Source organism: Camelus dromedarius, chromosome 22, assembly GCF_036321535.1.
Source record: "Camelus dromedarius isolate mCamDro1 chromosome 22, mCamDro1.pat, whole genome shotgun sequence".
Lineage (NCBI taxonomy): Eukaryota > Metazoa > Chordata > Mammalia > Artiodactyla > Camelidae > Camelus > Camelus dromedarius.
In genome coordinates, this window is record NC_087457.1 from 8148640 (window position 1) to 8166049 (window position 17410).

The 17410-nt window shown below is 41.5% G+C and overlaps 1 long non-coding RNA gene across 1 annotated transcript; it reads right to left on the bottom strand.

Annotated features, from left to right (window-relative positions):
- Window positions 1-8143: 8143 nt before the first annotated feature.
- LOC135318894 (uncharacterized) lies at window positions 8144-16265 on the bottom strand. Its single transcript, XR_010377296.1, has 3 exons — window positions 12665-16265; window positions 12091-12229; window positions 8144-10198 (listed from the first exon to the last, which is right to left on the bottom strand). It is a non-coding gene; the product is annotated as an uncharacterized LOC135318894 (long non-coding RNA).
- Between the last annotated feature and the right edge of the window lie 1145 nt (window positions 16266-17410).

Genomic DNA, 17410 nt, shown 5'->3' on the forward strand with positions numbered 1-17410 from the left:
TAGAGTGAAAACTTCATGAACTTCAAACCGGCAGTAGAAAACATCCTGAGAAACCCAAGTACGTGTTTCTACAACCCATTCCCTTTTGCTAGATGATCGAACGTCTCTTCACATTCTCAATTCTGACATTTAAATGAGTATGAATGCCGTCAATCACGTAGGTTTTTGGGAAAACACAGTTTCTTTTGTGTGGGAAACTACGCTAAATAAATATATTTTGGGAGGTACAAGCTCCAACTCGGTTTCTCAGTGAGAAGTGCATGAATCTCCAACCAGCACTAGGAAAACATACTGAGAAACCAGAGAAATTGTTTCTTCTGAAACCCATTCCCTTCATGCTAGATGAACGAATGTCTCTCCACTTGCACAATTCTGAGTGTTTAGTGTGTGTGGATGTCTTCAATCAGCTAGCTTGTTGGGAACATCCAGTTTCTCATGAGTGGCTAAATTCTCTACATTTGTATAAATGTGGAGGTTCTAGTTCCAACTCGGATTTACAATGAAAACTGCATGAACTTCAAACCAGCACTAGGAAGCATACTGAGAATCCAGTGTGGGTGTTTCTACTGCAAACCATTCCCTTTATGCTAGACAAACGAACGTCTCTCCACATTCTCAATATTCAGAATTGAATGAGTGTTGAAGCCATTCTAAACCTACCTTGTTGGAAACCCAGAGTTTCAGTCCAATGGAAACTACGCTTCTTTCATATATATGGGGACTTACTAGCACGGACTCGGTTTTACACTGCAAACCGCTTTTATTTGAAACCGGCTTTGAGAAACATGCTGACAACTCAGAGAATGTGTTTCGGTATATCACTTAACCTTCAATGCTGGATGAAAAAACGCCTCTCCACAGGCTTACTTCTGACATCTGCATTTGTTTTGGAGACGTCCTTCACCTAACTTGTTGGAAAACCAGAGTTTCTGGTATAGGGGATCTACGCTACTTACATATCTAAGGGGAGGCACTCGCTCCAACGTGGTTTTCCCACACTAAATCGCTTTTACATTGAAAACGGTGTTTGGAAACATGCTGAAATTTTAGAGAATGTGTGTCTATAATACCTCTGCATTTTATGCTGCATGAAGGAACGCCTCTTAACATGCTTAATTTTCAGAGCTGTATGATTTTGGAAGCCATACTTCACCTAGGTTGTTGGAAACCCTGAGCTTCATTTAAGGTAAAATAAGCTGCTTTCATATATATAGGGACGAACAAGCAAGAACTCGGTTTTACACTGCAAATGGCTTTTAGTTGAAACCGGCCTTGAGAAGCATGCTGAGAAGTCAGAGTAAATGTTTATGTATGTCACGTAACCATTAATGCTGGATAAAAGAACGCCTCTTCACAAGCTCACTTCTGACATCTGTATTTGTGTTGGAGCCGTCCTTCACCTAACTAGTTGGAAACCCAAAGTTTCTTGTATAGGGGAACTACGCTTCTTACATATGGAAGGGGATGCACTCGCTCTAAAGTGGTTTTCCACAGCAAACCGCTTTTACTTTGAAAACGGTGTTAGGAAACATGGTGAGACATCACAGATTGTGTGTGTAGAGTACCTCTGCCTTTTATGCTGCATGAAGGAACGCCCCCCAACATTCTCAATTTTCAGAAATATATGAGTATGGAAGTCGTACTTCACCTAGCTTGTTGGAAACCTAGAGTTTCAGTCCAAGGTAAACTACGCTGCTTTCATATATATGGGGACGTAGTGGCACCAACACGGTTTTTCACTGTAAACCACTTTTATTTCAAACCGGCTTTGAGAAACATGCTGAGAAATCAGAGTAATTATTTCTGTATGTCACTTAACCTTCAATGCTGGATGAAAGAAGCCTCTCCACAAGCTCACTTCTGACATGTGAGTTTGTGTTAGAGCCGTCCTTCAGCTAACTTGTTGGAAAACCAGAGTTTCTGGTATACGGGAACTATGCTACTTACATATCTAAGGGGAGACACTCTCTCCAACGCGGTTTTCCACAGCAAACTGGATTTACATTTAAAAAGGCATTAGGAAACATGCTTAGAAATCAGAGAATTTGTGTCTAGAATACCTCTTCCTTTTATGCTGCATGAAGGAACGCCTCTCAACGACCTCAATTATCAGATCTGTATGAGTGTGTAAGCCGTTCTTCACCTAACTTTTTGGAAACCCAGTGTTTCAGTTGAAGTTAAACTACGCTGCTTTCCAACATATGGGGATGTACTAGCACGAACTCGATTTTTTCACTGCAAACCGCTTTTACTTGAAACCGGCTTTGAGAAACATGCTGAGAAATCAGAGTACTTGTTTCTGTATGTAACTTAACCTTCAAGGCTGGATGAAAGAAGCCTCTCCACAAGCTCACTTTTGACATCTGAATTTCTCTTGGAGCCATCTTTCACCTAACTTGTTGGAACCCCAGAGTTTCTTGTATAGGGGAACTACGCTACTTACATATGTAAGGGGGGGCTCTCGCTCCAACTTCGTTTTCCAGGTCAAACCGCTTTTACATTGAAACTGGAGTAAGAAACACGGTCAGAAATCAGAGATTGTGTGTCTAGAAGTCCCTCTGCCTTTTATGCTGGATGAAGTAACGCCTCTCCACATGCACAATTTTCAGGAATGTAGGAGTGTGGAAGCCGCATTTCACCTAGCTTGTTGGAAAGCCAGATTTTCAGTCCAAGTTAAACTTCGCTGCTTTCATATATATGGGGACGTACTAGCATGAACTCAGTTTTTCACTGCAAACCACTTTTACTTGAAACCGGGTTTAAGAAACATACTGAGAAATCAGAGAGCGTGTTTGTACATCTCACTCTGCCTTTTATGTTTACTGTGAAACGCTGGTTTCAAAGAAAAATCACTTTGCTTTGGTAAACTGCTTTGAATCGAGTTCCTCCGCTTTGATATGTAAATTGGGTAGTTCCCGTATTCCAGAAACTCTGGTTTTCCAACATGTTAGGAGAAGGACGTCTCCAACACAAATTCAAATGTCAGAAGTGATCTTGTGGAAAGGCGTTCTTTCATCCAGCATTGAAGGTTAAGTGACATACAGAAATACTTACTCTGAATTCTCAGCATGTTTCTTAATGCCAGTTTCTAAGGAAGAGCGGTTTGCTGTGGAAAACCACTTTGGAGTGAGAGCCTCTGCCTAGATATGTAAGCAGCGCAGTTCCCCTAGACCAGAAACCCTTGTTCTCGAAGAAGTTATGTGAAGAATGGCTCCAACTCACATTTAGATGTCAGAAGTGAGCATGTTGGGAGGCGTTCCTTCTTCCACCATTGAAGGTTAAGTGACATACTGAAACACTGACTCTGATTTCTTAGCATGTTTCTGAAATCCGTTTCAAGTAAAAACGTTTTGCAGTGGAAATGTGAGTTGGTGCTAGTTCGTTCACATATACATGAAAGTAGCGTTTTTTCCCTAGTCCAGAAACTGTTGGTTCCCAATGAGCTAGGTGAAGGACGGCTTCCATACATATACAGATTTGAAAATAGAGCATGTGGAGAGGCCTTATTTCATCCAGCATAAAAGGCAGAGTGACATGTAGAAACACATTCTCTGATTTCTCAGCATGTTTACTAATGCCGGTTTCAAAGTAAAAGTAGTTAGCTGTGGAAAGCCGCGTTGAAGCGAGTGCCTCCCCTTAGACGTGTTAGTAGCCTAGTACCCCTAGACCAGAAACACTGGGTTTACTGCAAGTTAGGTGAAGGACAGTTCCAACACACATTCAGCTGTCAGACATGAGCATGTGGAGATGCGTTCTTTCATCCAGAATTGAAGGTTAAGTGACATACAGAAACATTTACTCTGATTTCTCAGAATGTTTCGCAAAGCCGGTTTCAAGTAAAAGCGGTTTGCATAGGAAAACCGAGTTGGTGCTAGTACGTTGTCACATATATGAAAGCAGCGTAGTTTCCCTAGTCCAGAAATTCTGGGTTCCCAACAAGCTTGGTGAAGGACGGCCTCCACACTTATACAGATCTGAAAATAGAGCATGTGGAGTGGAGTTCTTTCATCCAGCATAAAAGGCAGAGTGACATGTAGAAACACATTCTCTGATTTCTCAGCATGTTTACTAACACCGATTTCAAAGTAAAAGCTGTTTGTGTGGAAAACTGCGTTGGAGCGAGTGCCTCCCCTTAGAAATGTAAGCAGCGTAGTACCTCTAGACCAGAAACTCTGGTTTTCCAACATTTTGTGTGAAGGACGTCTCCAACACTCAACCAGCTGTCATAAGTGAGCATGTGGAGAGACGTTCTTTCATCCAGCATTGAAGGTTAAGTGACATACAGAAACACTTTCTCTGATTTCTCAGCATGTTTCTCAAAGCCGGTTTCAAGTAAAGCAGTCTGCAGTGGAAATGCGAGTTGGTGCTAGGACGTCCCCAAATATAAGAAAGTAGCGTAGTTCCCCTAGTATTGAAACTATGGTTCCCAACAAGTTAGGTGAAAGACGGCTTCCATACATATAGAGATTTGAAAATAGAGCATGTGGACTGGCGTTCTTTCATCCATCATAAAAGGCAGAGTGACATGTAGAAACACATTCTCTGATTTCTCAGTGTGTTTACTAACGCCTGTTTCAAAGTAAAAGCGGTTTGCTTAGGAAAACCGTGTTGGAGCGACTGCCTCCGGTTAGATATGTAAGTAGCGTAGTTCCCTTAGACCAGAAACTCTGGGTTTCCAACAAGTAAGGTGAAGGACAGCTCCAACACACATTCAAATGTCAGAAGTTATCATGTGGAGAGACGTTCTTTCATCCAGCATTGAAGGTTAAGTGACATACAGAAACACTTACTCAGAATTCTCAGTACGTTTTTCAGAGCCGGTTGTAAGTAAACGCGGTTTGCAGTGAAAAACCGTTTTGGTACTAGTGCATCCCCATAGATATGTATGTAGCGTAGTTTCCCTACCCCAGAAACTGTGGGTTCCCAATTAGCTAGTTGAAGGACGACTTCCAAACTCATACATATCTAAAAATTGAGCATGTGGTGTGGAGTTCTTTCATACAGCATAAAAGGTGGAGTGACATACAGAAACACGTACTCTGATTTCTCAGCATGATTCTGAAAGCCGGTTTCAAGTAAAAGCTCTTTGGAATGGAAAAGCCAACTGGAGCTTGTGCCTCCCCTTATATAAGTAAGTACCGTAATTCCCCGAGACCAGAAACTGGGTTCTCAAAAACCTAGGTGAAGGTTGGCTTCCACTCACATGTTTCCAAAATGGAACAAGTGTAGAAGCATTCCTTTATCTCACCTAAACAGCAAGGCTTCATCTCAAGTACTTACCATGATTTCTCTGCATGTTTACTTGAGTAGATTTAAAATAAAAGCATTTTTCGCCCAGAAACCTAGTTAGAGCTTATTCCTGCTGTTATATATATTGGTCGGGCAGTGCCCCAACACCACAATTCTGTGTTTCCAGCAGTGTTGGTGAAGGATGGCTTCCACACACATTCGGTTTTCTCTCCTCCTCACTCTTCTGCTTAGACATCAATGCAGGTTGTGTATTGTGGAAGCCAAGGAAATTTTTTTCATTTAGGATCAGCCTCGGAGAAAACTGAGGCCTGTTTCTGCTTCTTTTCCCTGCTAGATTTCCTCTTGGTGCATTTCCAATCCTCAAGAGTGAGTTCCTTTAACCAAATAATTATTTCAAAAAAATGAGAAGGTTTCCATAGGGCCATTACTTATTTTATATCCTTGCTTTTTAATAACTCTCTTCCATCTCTTTATCTCCAGGTGTCTTATTTCTATGTCCTTTGGTTTGGGCTGATGGCTAATCAGCATTAGTGTAGAAATTGTTGCTTGATATTACTGATCTATATTCTTTCCATGGATATTTGATTTATCATTGGATTTTAAGGAAGATAGTTTCTTTAAATAAATTCTTGTAAGTAACTTATGAGGGATTCTGATTCTCTTGCCCTAGAATTATAATGTTTAATTTCTGAATAAGTGATGCTTTCATAGAGCTCAAAATTCTAAACGTTTGAGTGACACCACTGTCCCGAAGCCTTTTATACTTTTCTTTGGGGGCACCCAGAACTCTGTGTGTGTGTGTGTGTGTGTGTGTGTCCTTCTGGAGTTAGATTAGCCTGAAACGAGCAAAGGCAAGTACGCCCCATTTTACACAAACAACAGACGACTTTCACAATTTGGTACCTTTTAAAAATATATGAACTGTAATGTTGTAGAATTTTACAAGAGGCAGTGACTTTCAGGGCTGTCAGCAATGGAGGTAGAACAGTTGGACGGACAGCAGGTGCTCGTGCTCAGTGGCTGAATTCACACAACATCCACGGCCACCTCTGGTTAATCTTATAGAGTGGGTGCTGTATGCAGGCTTTCAGGGCTGTGCCCCCCTCCCCACCAAACATATATATTAGGAAAATTGGTGAGCCTCAGTATGAGAAACAATAAAGAATTAGTAGGGGAAATTGAGTTTATTGTTTTTAAAAGAAAAATTAGCATCCAGGTAGTTTAATTTCAGCTCCTAATAGACTGATGTGTTGACATTCACAAGGATGCATAAACACTTGCAAGATCATGGGGCAGGACCGGAGACTCTGAAGCAGCAATCACCACACACAACTTTCACTGCTGTCCTTGACAGCCTTATAGAATTACTTGATTAAGAAAAGGCCATAGATGTTAAATATCATCATTTTGAGAAACCAGTTCTTTTGAAATCTCATATACTAATGTAACTGAATTGGATAAAGAAATGCTAAATGTGTAATAAAGTATCCAAAGAGGTAATGAGTACTGAAAACACCACAAATTGAAGAGGACCACAGCATAATGTGCATATATATTTTAATGATCTAGAAGAATCAGCTCAGCAGTGTATTCGAGACATCTAGAGATGATGTCAAAAGGGGGTGTCCTTGGATAGCTTTTTGTGAATGTTAGCGTGAAGTCAGGGTCAGGTACACAAATTTAGTTTAAAAACAAAAGGTGAAACAGATTTCTTTTCAAAAATCTCTTGTGTCCGGTTAGAAATCATCAAATCCATGGGTCAAGGGAAGAAAAAAAAAAAAGCCTAGTGACCACGTGACTGTTTCAGGATCTGGTAGTAAAATGACAGTTGACAATTGTGTAAATTAGATATGATCTTGATGTCCAACTGACCCAAAGATTTTTAGTCCATGTGCCAAAAATATATCAAGGAATAAATAGTGATCTATGTTTTGTCAGCTCTGTTATCCCCCCTTCAAGCCTGCATTGTAATTGGGAAATTAAGAACTTCTACTACAGGGAGGGGGATTTTCAAAAATGGAGTGTCCCCCAACCGAAAAAATAAAGAAAATGTAGCCATACACTGTAGAGACACAGGGAGATCTGTTGAGCCAGATGACACTTGCTTTACTGTCAACTAGTAGGAGGTGCAGCTTTTTGATGACTTGGGTACCACGTTGCTGCCTTTCTAAAGGTATTGCCCTCGGCTCTTGAGAAGCGATGAAGTGGGGCCAAGGAATTAGCTTCCGAATGCCCTTTGCCATGGGTGTTGTCACTATTCTCCACTTTTAAGCATTAACTTAGACAAGTTGCCGTGTCTTGCCAAGTGAGCTGCAGACAGTAAGCGTGTCTTGAAGCACACGGCTCTTTCCTTCTCACTGCAGCAGAGAACCTCTGCATTGGAGCATCCTGAGATGTCATCGATGGTCATTTTTCATGTTAGGAATCAGTAAGGATGCTATGTCCACATGGATGAGGAGGGTAAGGTTTCAGTCTCTAAAGTGGTAATGATGGGTTGACCTTTTCACTTAAAGAGTCTCACATCAACAAATGCGTGTCTGTTCTGGACCAAGAAGAAACAAGTATTTGAAAAAGAATAGCTTGAAAGGTCAGTGGGACATGTCAGGCATCTTCTTCATGTCTTCAAGTTCGGGTATCAAAAATGGTTTTCCTATCCTGAGTGATGCTGACAATTTGCCGTGTTCTGTTCCTCATGTATACCAAAGGCTTTCCTAAATAAAATATCTAGAAATGGTAACATTCTTGATATGTGTTAAACCGGGGGAGATGAAGGAATTAAAATTAGTTCCTAATGTGCATTGATTTTTTTAAAGACAGCAAATTTATAGAAACTTTTGAAGAATTAAAGTGACAGAAAATTATAAAGCACCTTTTCCTTCTGGTAAGAAAGGGTTCTGTATTCCTTTATTGATGAATATAACAGAATCAGTACTAATATTGTTTGTATTGTACTTAGTGTTTACAGAGTGATTCACAGATATTCTCCTATTTCATCTGTGCAATGACCTCTGGAAGATAAGATTTCCTAATTATGCTTTTTAATGTCTATTTTTAACTCTGTCTAAAACAGATTGATTGAACTCCATTTACTCAGTTTAGAAGGCTGGACTGATTAATTGTGTCAGAACATTCCAGGAGGCAGAGGAAAGGAAGAGACATGGGTTCTACAAGATGGAAGCTGCTCCTGAAATGATTTGAGCAGAAGTTTTATCCATTTTTCCCAAGGCTGGAAACAAAACACAACCAAAGACATGGAAACCAGGGAGCCCATGTGACTCTAGCCTTGGCACGTAGAGTCACGGCTGTCCTTCTGTGAATTGGAGAGGAGGATGCTTTGGGTCTCTGTTCTACAAATTCTGTTTTGTTTTATCTCCACAGTGTCTTGTTTTATTGGCATATGCTGAAACTTGATTTACATTTCATAGCATTAAAACAGAAATCAAGATCTCTTTATCATTTATTAACTATTTAGTAAATAGTTTTTGGTGAATATTTAACTTTATTATTAGGTCTTACCATGGCAATGTACAACACCTAGTTCCCCAGATAACAGCAGTTGCTTAAACATGCTAAAATTGTATTTCCCTCTTACATAAAGAAGTCAAGCAATCGGCAGCCCAGGGCTGGTTTGCATGATGGCCCCTGGGTCAGAGAACAAGATGCTTGTTATCTTCAGCCCATCACCTGATGGCCCAAAGTGGCTGCCTGAGTGTCAAACATCAGGTCCGCATTCCAGGCAGAAGACAAGAGGGAAGAAAGGTGCTTCAGTTCCCATTTGGGATGGTTCTGTAAAGTCCCAGGTAGCTTTCCTGCTTTTATCTTGCTTTAGACAGAGGGCTGAGAGACAGCTTGCTATGAGGTAAGCTCAACTCAGGACCAGCCATCTCCCTCGAGGGGAGGGGAGGGAGTGGGTGGGGAGGAACCGATCATCCTACACATGGTGTAAGACACCACGATGAGCCGCCGGGGGCCTCGGCAGTCCGTCCATTGCTTCTGGCTGCACTGAGCAGTTGGTAACGGTTGAGATTTTCACGTAGAGGTGAGTGTATGCTGGAACAATTGCTCGGTTGATTTAAACTAGATGCTACCATAGCACGTTGGAGAACACATTTGTTCTCACCTTCTAGCCAGTGACCCTCCCGCCAGGTTTCTGTCCTGCTGTTCATTTCCAGGTTAATTTCCAAGACTTCTGGAGGAAATATAAGCAGCCTGATGCTCAAATGCTTTTATGTGTGATTCCCCCCTTGTTCTTTGAAGGAACAATAAATTGCCTAGAGAAGAGTGGACGAAATTCCAACCCTCCATTTCTTTAAAGTTCTGAGATTTGGTGTTAGGAAGTAGAAGAAAATTCCAGAAACACCCTTAAGAAACATTATTTCCTTCAAATGTGATTTGGAACAGCAAAGGACACTATATTTTATAGAACAATTTTTAAGACAACTGAATTGGCAGTAAGTTCACATAATGAAACTTCCAACAAGTCTTTATATTTCTCCTGGAAATTCCTTGGCTCTTGGTGTAAATTATTAATAATTAATATCAGCTTTCTATTCTTTCTCTTCCTGTAGTTGTAGAGTTAACGTGAAAATAGCTTGTTGTGTCACTGAGAAAGCCTCCTGGTCAGCCTTCTAGTTAAACAGCTTGTGTGCGTTTCGGTGGCAGGTGTGCTAAATAGTAGTTTCCAGGCACTTGAGGGATGCCCATCACACTAGCACTGCGGGAGCCTATTTCTCACCCACGACCAGGTGAGACCCTCCTTTCCTCCGCTGCCTCGCCCAGGCCCCCGCATTCTGGTTCTTTCTCAAGACCCATTTTCATAAAGTTCAGCCCTGCACCAGCAGAGCAAGTCTTGGTTTCTCAAAGACCAGGGTCTTAGTTCTAGATTTTCTGTTAAAGGACAGTGTATAAAACCAGGCAAATTGATATGTCTTTTGAGGCCTCAGGATCTCTGCAATTAAAACAAGAACTTGAGTTACAATACTATTCTTTTCCACTTCTGAATTTCTATAACTCCACACAATAGCTTTTTTATTAATTAGCTAAAAACTTTCGCAGAATATATTTTCCTAAGATTCATAAATAATTAATTTATATTTAAATATGCTATATTTAAGAAATGGAATAATTATTTACTTTTAAAAAGTAATTTAAGTCAAGAAATGTTTGATACTGAATGTTTACTATGAGTTCAAGTATGTAAGCTTAATTTTTGTGGTACTGTCGATAAACCACACAATGTGAGAGTTGTGGGTTAAGTTTTATCTGGGGCAAAATGAGGACCAGAGCCCAGGTGACAGCATCTCAGAGAGCTCGGAGGAGCTGCTCTGAAGATGAGGGGGAGCTCAGCATTATATGAGATTTCATTGAATGGGAACGTGCAGTCAAGTATACGTTAAGTCAGAGGCTGCTGCTAGTCGAGGAGCAGGTGTCTGTGTTAATGATTTCAGTGCCTTTCTAGATAGGAGGAGATCCAAGAATTTGGGCTCTTAAAATTTCCTGGAAATGTCTAACTATCTGAAGGCTTTTCTGCCCATTTTCCCAGAGCACAGAGCGCCCCATTCCTGATCTCCACACTTAACTACTTTCAGAAGTTGTTGAAGGTCAGCAGCTGCAGTGGCTCAAAACTTAATGAAATCAGAGGCAGATGACAAGTGCCAATTTTTAGTTGACAATATGTATATATTGTAGGAAAAAAATTTACTTTCCAAACCTACCCCTGTTTTACTTTTAGTTAGAGATCAACTGATAACTGTTAGATGACTTAAGTCAGATGAGGGGTGAAGGAGTCATCTCTTGAGCCGGCCAGTGCTCTATGTCAGCCTCTTTGATGACATTCAATTTTCTTTCTGTTCAAACAGCATGCATCTGATTTTATGAAGTTTGGAGCCTGTCCTGAGCACATGGGTTCTGGAGGTGGCCCTGTTCCTGTGGTGTTTGTTTATTCTGTGAATTATGGTGTGAATCTTTATGTGCCCAAGCTTCATCATAATTTCAAACTTAAAGGATTTAAATATGGGAGATGGATGCCACGTTCTGGGAATAGATTTTCAGGATAACAGCCAGGATTGGTAAAAAGTAGGGAGAATGGATACAGCCTTTAAAAAAGAAATGTTATTTTACAATTTCTGGCAGATATATTAAAGTCCTTGTTGGGATTCTATCAGGAATGTTTAATTGGGAGACCTACCTCCCATTTCTATGAAATAAAATAATTTTATTATTTGTTTAGTGCCTTCTGTCTAGCAAATAAGTAGCCCCTTTGCATATAGTTTATCGTTTAATCTCTACAAAGATTCCCTGGAGAACACACGTGTCACAGGTGAGGGAACCACGATCATCCAGGGTAAGTGGCTGGAAGACAGATGGGCTGGAGGGCTTACCCTCCTTCAGGCTGAGACAGAGACACCAAGGCTTATTGACAAGCATGTTGCTGAAGTGGTTTATTTAATACTTTGCTTCCTTGATGAAGTGGATCTCTTGAAATTGTTTATGTCTGGCTTATCATACCCTCACTTCTCTGCCTCAGGACTTCTCCTCGTAAGTAGTATGAATTCAGCCTGAAATGATTCAGGAAAATCAGAAAATAAAAAATTAGCCCACACAAATGTCTGATTAGTCCTTGTAATTCAGTAATTACTAAAACTCTTAGAAACGCAAGGAAGGTGTTTTACCTCGGGGACTGAGTGCATTTGAAGAGTGAGAAATGTAAGTGTGATCTGGTAAAGGCACAGGCTCTATAGAAAAAGATCCGGGTTTGGATCCTGGCTCCATCAAGTACTGGAAACATGACCACACATAGCCTCAGTTACTTCATGCGTTAAATGGGCTGATGGAGCTCACCTCCAAGCGGTCAGGTCAAAATGAGATGGTAAGAGTGACTTTCAGGCAGAATGCTTGGCAAATTGCTAGTTGCTCTTGCTGCTTTATAATGTCTTCTTAAGTAATTCCGTTGTCCATTGGCTTGCGAATACCTCCTCATCTGATTTAAGAAAAATAGCATGCCTTAAGAATTTTAAAAATAAGGAATGAAGATTTACTGATTAAAGCTGGGTGTGTTTTTAAAGGTCATTTATTAAAAAAAAAGTAGGAGTTCTCTAAAGAGAATTTATTCAGTGTGCCTAGAATATGATTCAGTTAAAAATGATTTTCCTTTAAATACTTTTCAGAAATTTTCTGTGATATTTTTCTTGAATAGTAGTTGAAGATTTCTGAGGAGGTTTTACATTTAGAAAAGTTTATTCTTGTAACAATTGACACATTAAACAAATGATTCATATCCCTGGACAGCATAAAGCCCTGGCTTTTTTTTTTTAATATATATAATTTTGGTAGTTAGTTCTATGACATTTTATTGGGTAGAAGTATCTCCCATTTCCATTTTACAGGCAGAGAAGATTAGTCATACGATACTCACTATACAAGAGCAGCAGAGGCTGATTAATTTGGGCAGAAGAGTAAAAGGGTGTGGAGAAAAAAATCCTTAATTCTCAAACTGGACGCATTCTGCTGTGCTGTGCAGCTGGAAAGGTTTTGATTTTGCTTCTGATTTGTACTAGGTTTCGGCGCATGTGCCAGGAAAGGTCTCTCGGGCAAAGATGCTTATTTAAGAAGGTTGTCATTGTAAATGCTCATAAGAGGATTAAACAAATTCCACAGCAAATAAATGAACATGTTTGGAAGGTTTTCCACCCTCATGTAATTTCCAGAAAACAGACATGATTCACTTGCTAAACCAAACACACAGGTACAATAATGAGCCTGGCTCACATGACTGAGCAGCACGGAGGGAGCCTCATCTATTGGCGTGGGTTACGCTGCAGGAACTGCACCTGAAATTTTAATTAGAATTTATTTCCAGCGAGTGCTGCTTCCGCATTTTTCTCCCCAAAGTAAGGAAGCGCCCTCCTTGCCCGGCCATCAGTCTGCAGAGCCCCGCGGCTCACACAGTCCCCTGCTCATCAGGAGGCTGATGGAGCCAGTTTGCTTAGACACACTTAGCTACACACGCAGAGGGGATCATCAGTCTCTTCTGTGTGTTCACCTCCACGTGCAGGGGAGAAAATCGACTTTCGCTGCTGACAAACGATAATTGACCACCAGTTGTTTCAGAGGGACTGTGATGTTGAAAACTGGTGTCCCCTTCATTTTTATATGTTGGATGCTGACAAATTGCACGGCGACACCCCCACTGTAAGTACACCCACCAGGGAGGGTATCGGAGTTTGAATCTGTGTGTTTTAGTATTCACATCCTGGCACTGGTCAGCTTTCAGTGTTCTCGCTGGGTTTGGGAGACTGTTTCTCGAGCGATTTCTTTGGCTTCCAATAAATTTGCAAAGCCGTCTCCTTCAGTGGAGTTCTGATGAGTTGAGTTGGGAGGGGCATGTGAAATTGGGGCGGGCAGAGAGGTGCAATGAAAACTGGCCACCATCTGGTTACCTCTCATTTTTTATGGGTCAAAAATTCTTGTCTTCTTTTCTTTTCTCCTCCATCCATCCCTTCAGGTCAGGGAGTCGTCTTCAAGAATTTCTTCCTAAAATGTAAAGTAATGATGAAGGCAGTGTGTTTCTGTGGTTGATTTCATTTGATTTGGGTTCATTGTTAAAGATTTTCTGGTGAGGTTCTTATGAGCTCTTAAAAGCTGGAAGAGCAGCAATAACAAGGAGAGACAGTCAGAGAAATGAGTCAGCGGCCCCTGTGAGGTCTGGGGGACGAGGGCAGGAGGTGGGGCAGATGCAGCACCGTGGCCTCCCCTGCAGCCTTGAGGGCAACGTGCTCATGTAAAGCCAGCGTCTCTTATCACCATGTGTTCTAACAGGTCTCCCACTAAAGGAATGCAAGGAGATTTGGGGAGGCCTTACCTTTTACCCTCTTGTCAAACATCTTTAATGCTGTCTATACTTATTCAAGATGACACAGAAATCACCTGCAGAGCGTGAGGGAGCTGTGCTCGCTTCCTGTCTTGCCCGCCCCAGGCTCACTCATCAGACACCTGATTCTTGCAGGCACTGCAGTGCACGTGGGGGGCGCTCTGCTCCTTGGGGAGCTGGGCACGGGAGTGCTCACATTGGAGCCTGTCGCACCAGAGCTTATCCCACTCCACGTGATGAGCCCTTTGTGTAAGTAGTAGAGGTGGGATCCAGAGTCTTCCTGTGTCTGCAGAGTTCTCCAGTAAAGCCAACTTGGAGGAAAGAAAGAAAATGCCTACTGTTCCATGACTGTGTCCTAAGGGTTTAAAGCTCACTGCGGGGCACACGTGAGATCACATCCAGTAAATACTCTGGGGTCTTGACTCTGACTTGTCATGAATTTGGCATTCTCATAATGTTATTTCTCTTAAATTATGTCTAAGCAATCATTTTTGTGTGATGGTTATGTGTGCGTAAGGGTCCTGAAGAAACTGTTGTGGATGGAAGTGTGGGCATCAGTGGTACCAGGAGGGCTGGTGGCCCTGGGGGCTGCCCGAGCTCCACACCATTTGTCACCAGCAGTCTTTCAGGTCGCATCTTATTCCAGAGCTCACCGGGGCTCCCATCTCTCACTACGTGTCTTGAGAGAATATTTGTTCAGAGGGGAGGGGACGGGGTGCTTCCAAGTATGGTTTCTGGGGTTCCCTGTCTAAAGGTGGCACTGGCACAAATCCTTTATTCATGGAGTAATGAAGCCCCCCAGTCTCGTGGCTAATTGGGCCTCCCTGTCCTTCTTCATGTTAGGAGGTGGAGGGCTTGGGTAAGGCCCCCAAACCTGTTTTTTGGTGAGCTTTCAGCCCTATCACACCTCCTGGGTTGTCCCGTTTCAGTCACATGACTTTGATTTTTGCAGGTAGGTGTGAATCCTGGACAGTGTCTGGGACTTCCAGGTTTCCCCTACAGTAGGGACACTGAAGAAAGTTCACCCCATAAGGTGTGTTCGGGGGCCTCGAGGACAAGTAGGGACACACAGACAGATGTCTGGATGGGTGGCGATCAGGCCCGAGTCTTGGAAGAACAGAGATTCCATTACTGTTTTAACAGTGAAATTGAGGGAGTAATTCTGGAAGGACTGATGCAACTGAGATTTAAATTATTATATCGTTTTTATTGTTGGCAGTAGTGGTTTTTAACCCTTAGACCCAGTCCCCCCTATTTATAATAAATATTTTGTAACCTTTCTTTCTGGTGCCCGGAAATGAACGTCGTAGAAAATGTAACCTAACTATAAATATGATAAACAAATAGACAGGTAGATGGAAAGATGGGGTACCCAAATTCTTATATTATGGAGTATTTTATATTCTATGCTAATTAGTGGCCTCTCAGGACAAAAGGCACATACAAAGGGAGTCACTTCTAAAAAACTATTTTTCCAAGCCTTACCTAACTGGGAAACAAGTGGCTTCAGAATGTTAGAGCACCTCCCAGGTCCCCGGGGAAATCTCCTTGTCAGAGTTACACTTGCTGATGGTGTCCTGTGCCAAGTGCAAGCAGATGCGGTTCGGAAGCTGCCCGTGGGCTGACTCCGGGATTCCTTCTCCGTCGCAGCTGTGAGGGAGCCTTGTCTTTCCTGACCACAACCACAGAGGCGATTTTGAATCTCTGAAAACGGCCATACCAGTGTATATCACAACCCTCACAAGATATGTTGAATAAAGCAGAAAACTTTAAGTGTCTCCTTTAGGATAGAAATAGGGTATAAAAGAAATAAATTAAAAAATTCTAGTGCCCGAATAAGTGCTACATTACACTGGCTGCATCATAAGGTTAGACAACTTCATTACCGCTTTACATACCACATCTTGTAGTTAGATTTTGTTTATCTGTTTTTTTCCCTAAAGAAAAAAACAATCATTTGATGAGTTCTTGTGTCAGAGGTGACGAGCAGAGAGCAAGTGTAAAACCGGGAATCGTGGTGCTGGTTAGTCTAAGACCATCTCCGTCACTGCGCAGATCATCTTTACTCATTTTTCTGCACTTTTTAGAATCAACTTCTCACTTGGAAAAAACCCTGTGTCAGTTGGATTTGTTAGTAAAACAATTCTTTTTCTTACCTAGAACATCAGTGATGTTTTCAAGATGATAAAAAAATTTGCACATGGCATTTAAACAGTTGCTTGTTCTCGTAATTCATGGCTCACGGTCTCTTATTTGTCACAATTGGAGAACTGTGTTTTCTTTCTGCAAATTCTCATTGCTTTGGTGACGCAGGGACACGTGTCCTTACTGGACGGAGTATGATAGTAGTTGTTTGCATTCTCTCCCAAAATCTGGAGTCCTTTGTTATGTTTCCTGTTAACTTAAAAAAAAAAGGAATATTGTTACTTACCTTAATATCTAACCTCACACCAGTGATGCATATCAAATTGGTCCAAATAGGAATTCCAATATTAAATGAAACAGTAATTTCACAACCCACTTTTCCAAAAATTTGGATTGATGGTTCAATTATACCAGGGACATTAGCTGTTTTAATTGAATCAATCATTGCTTTCTTCAATAAAATTTTCCATTACATCTGCTCTTTTGGTTTATTTTTCTTCAGTGTTTCATTTGCATTCTTTCCCAAAAATATATGATTTTGGCTTTTCTCATTGAAAATCCTTGCTGTTTTTGCTACCTCATGCTGGAGAGGAAGGCTTGTGACTGTTCTATAGTCACTGGTTTCATGGTTGTATGAGTGCTTAATGCCACGTTGCAGTGGTGTGGAGACCTAACGAAGTGTGTACATAAAATGCTTAGTCTACACTGAGTGCAGGGTTAGTGTTCGCAGCCCATGTCATCAGTATCATAATTAATCCATTACAATCATCCTCTATTAATCAGTGTTATCCTTCTAACGTCTCCAGGAGAGGAAATGTAGTAGTCTAAATGCAAATCTTTGCCAAACTTTCAGTCAATTCAACACCTTTAAAGCTTGGCTGCCAATAGGACTGTGTGCCTTCTATCCCTACTTCTGCTCCTCCTGACCCAGGACACGGTCTCCACAGCTGGTGATCCGTGAGACACTGGATTCTTTATCCCATGGCTCTGTGTGTTCTGAGACATCTGGGGACTTCAGCACTGTTTTAGGGGCTTTGGGTCCCACCTCTTCATAGCATTGCTGAGATGAGTTCTGTGGGTTCACCCTCATTGTTGAGTGTATGGTGCATTTTTTCTAGAACCAACACACGCCACCGTGGCAGCACT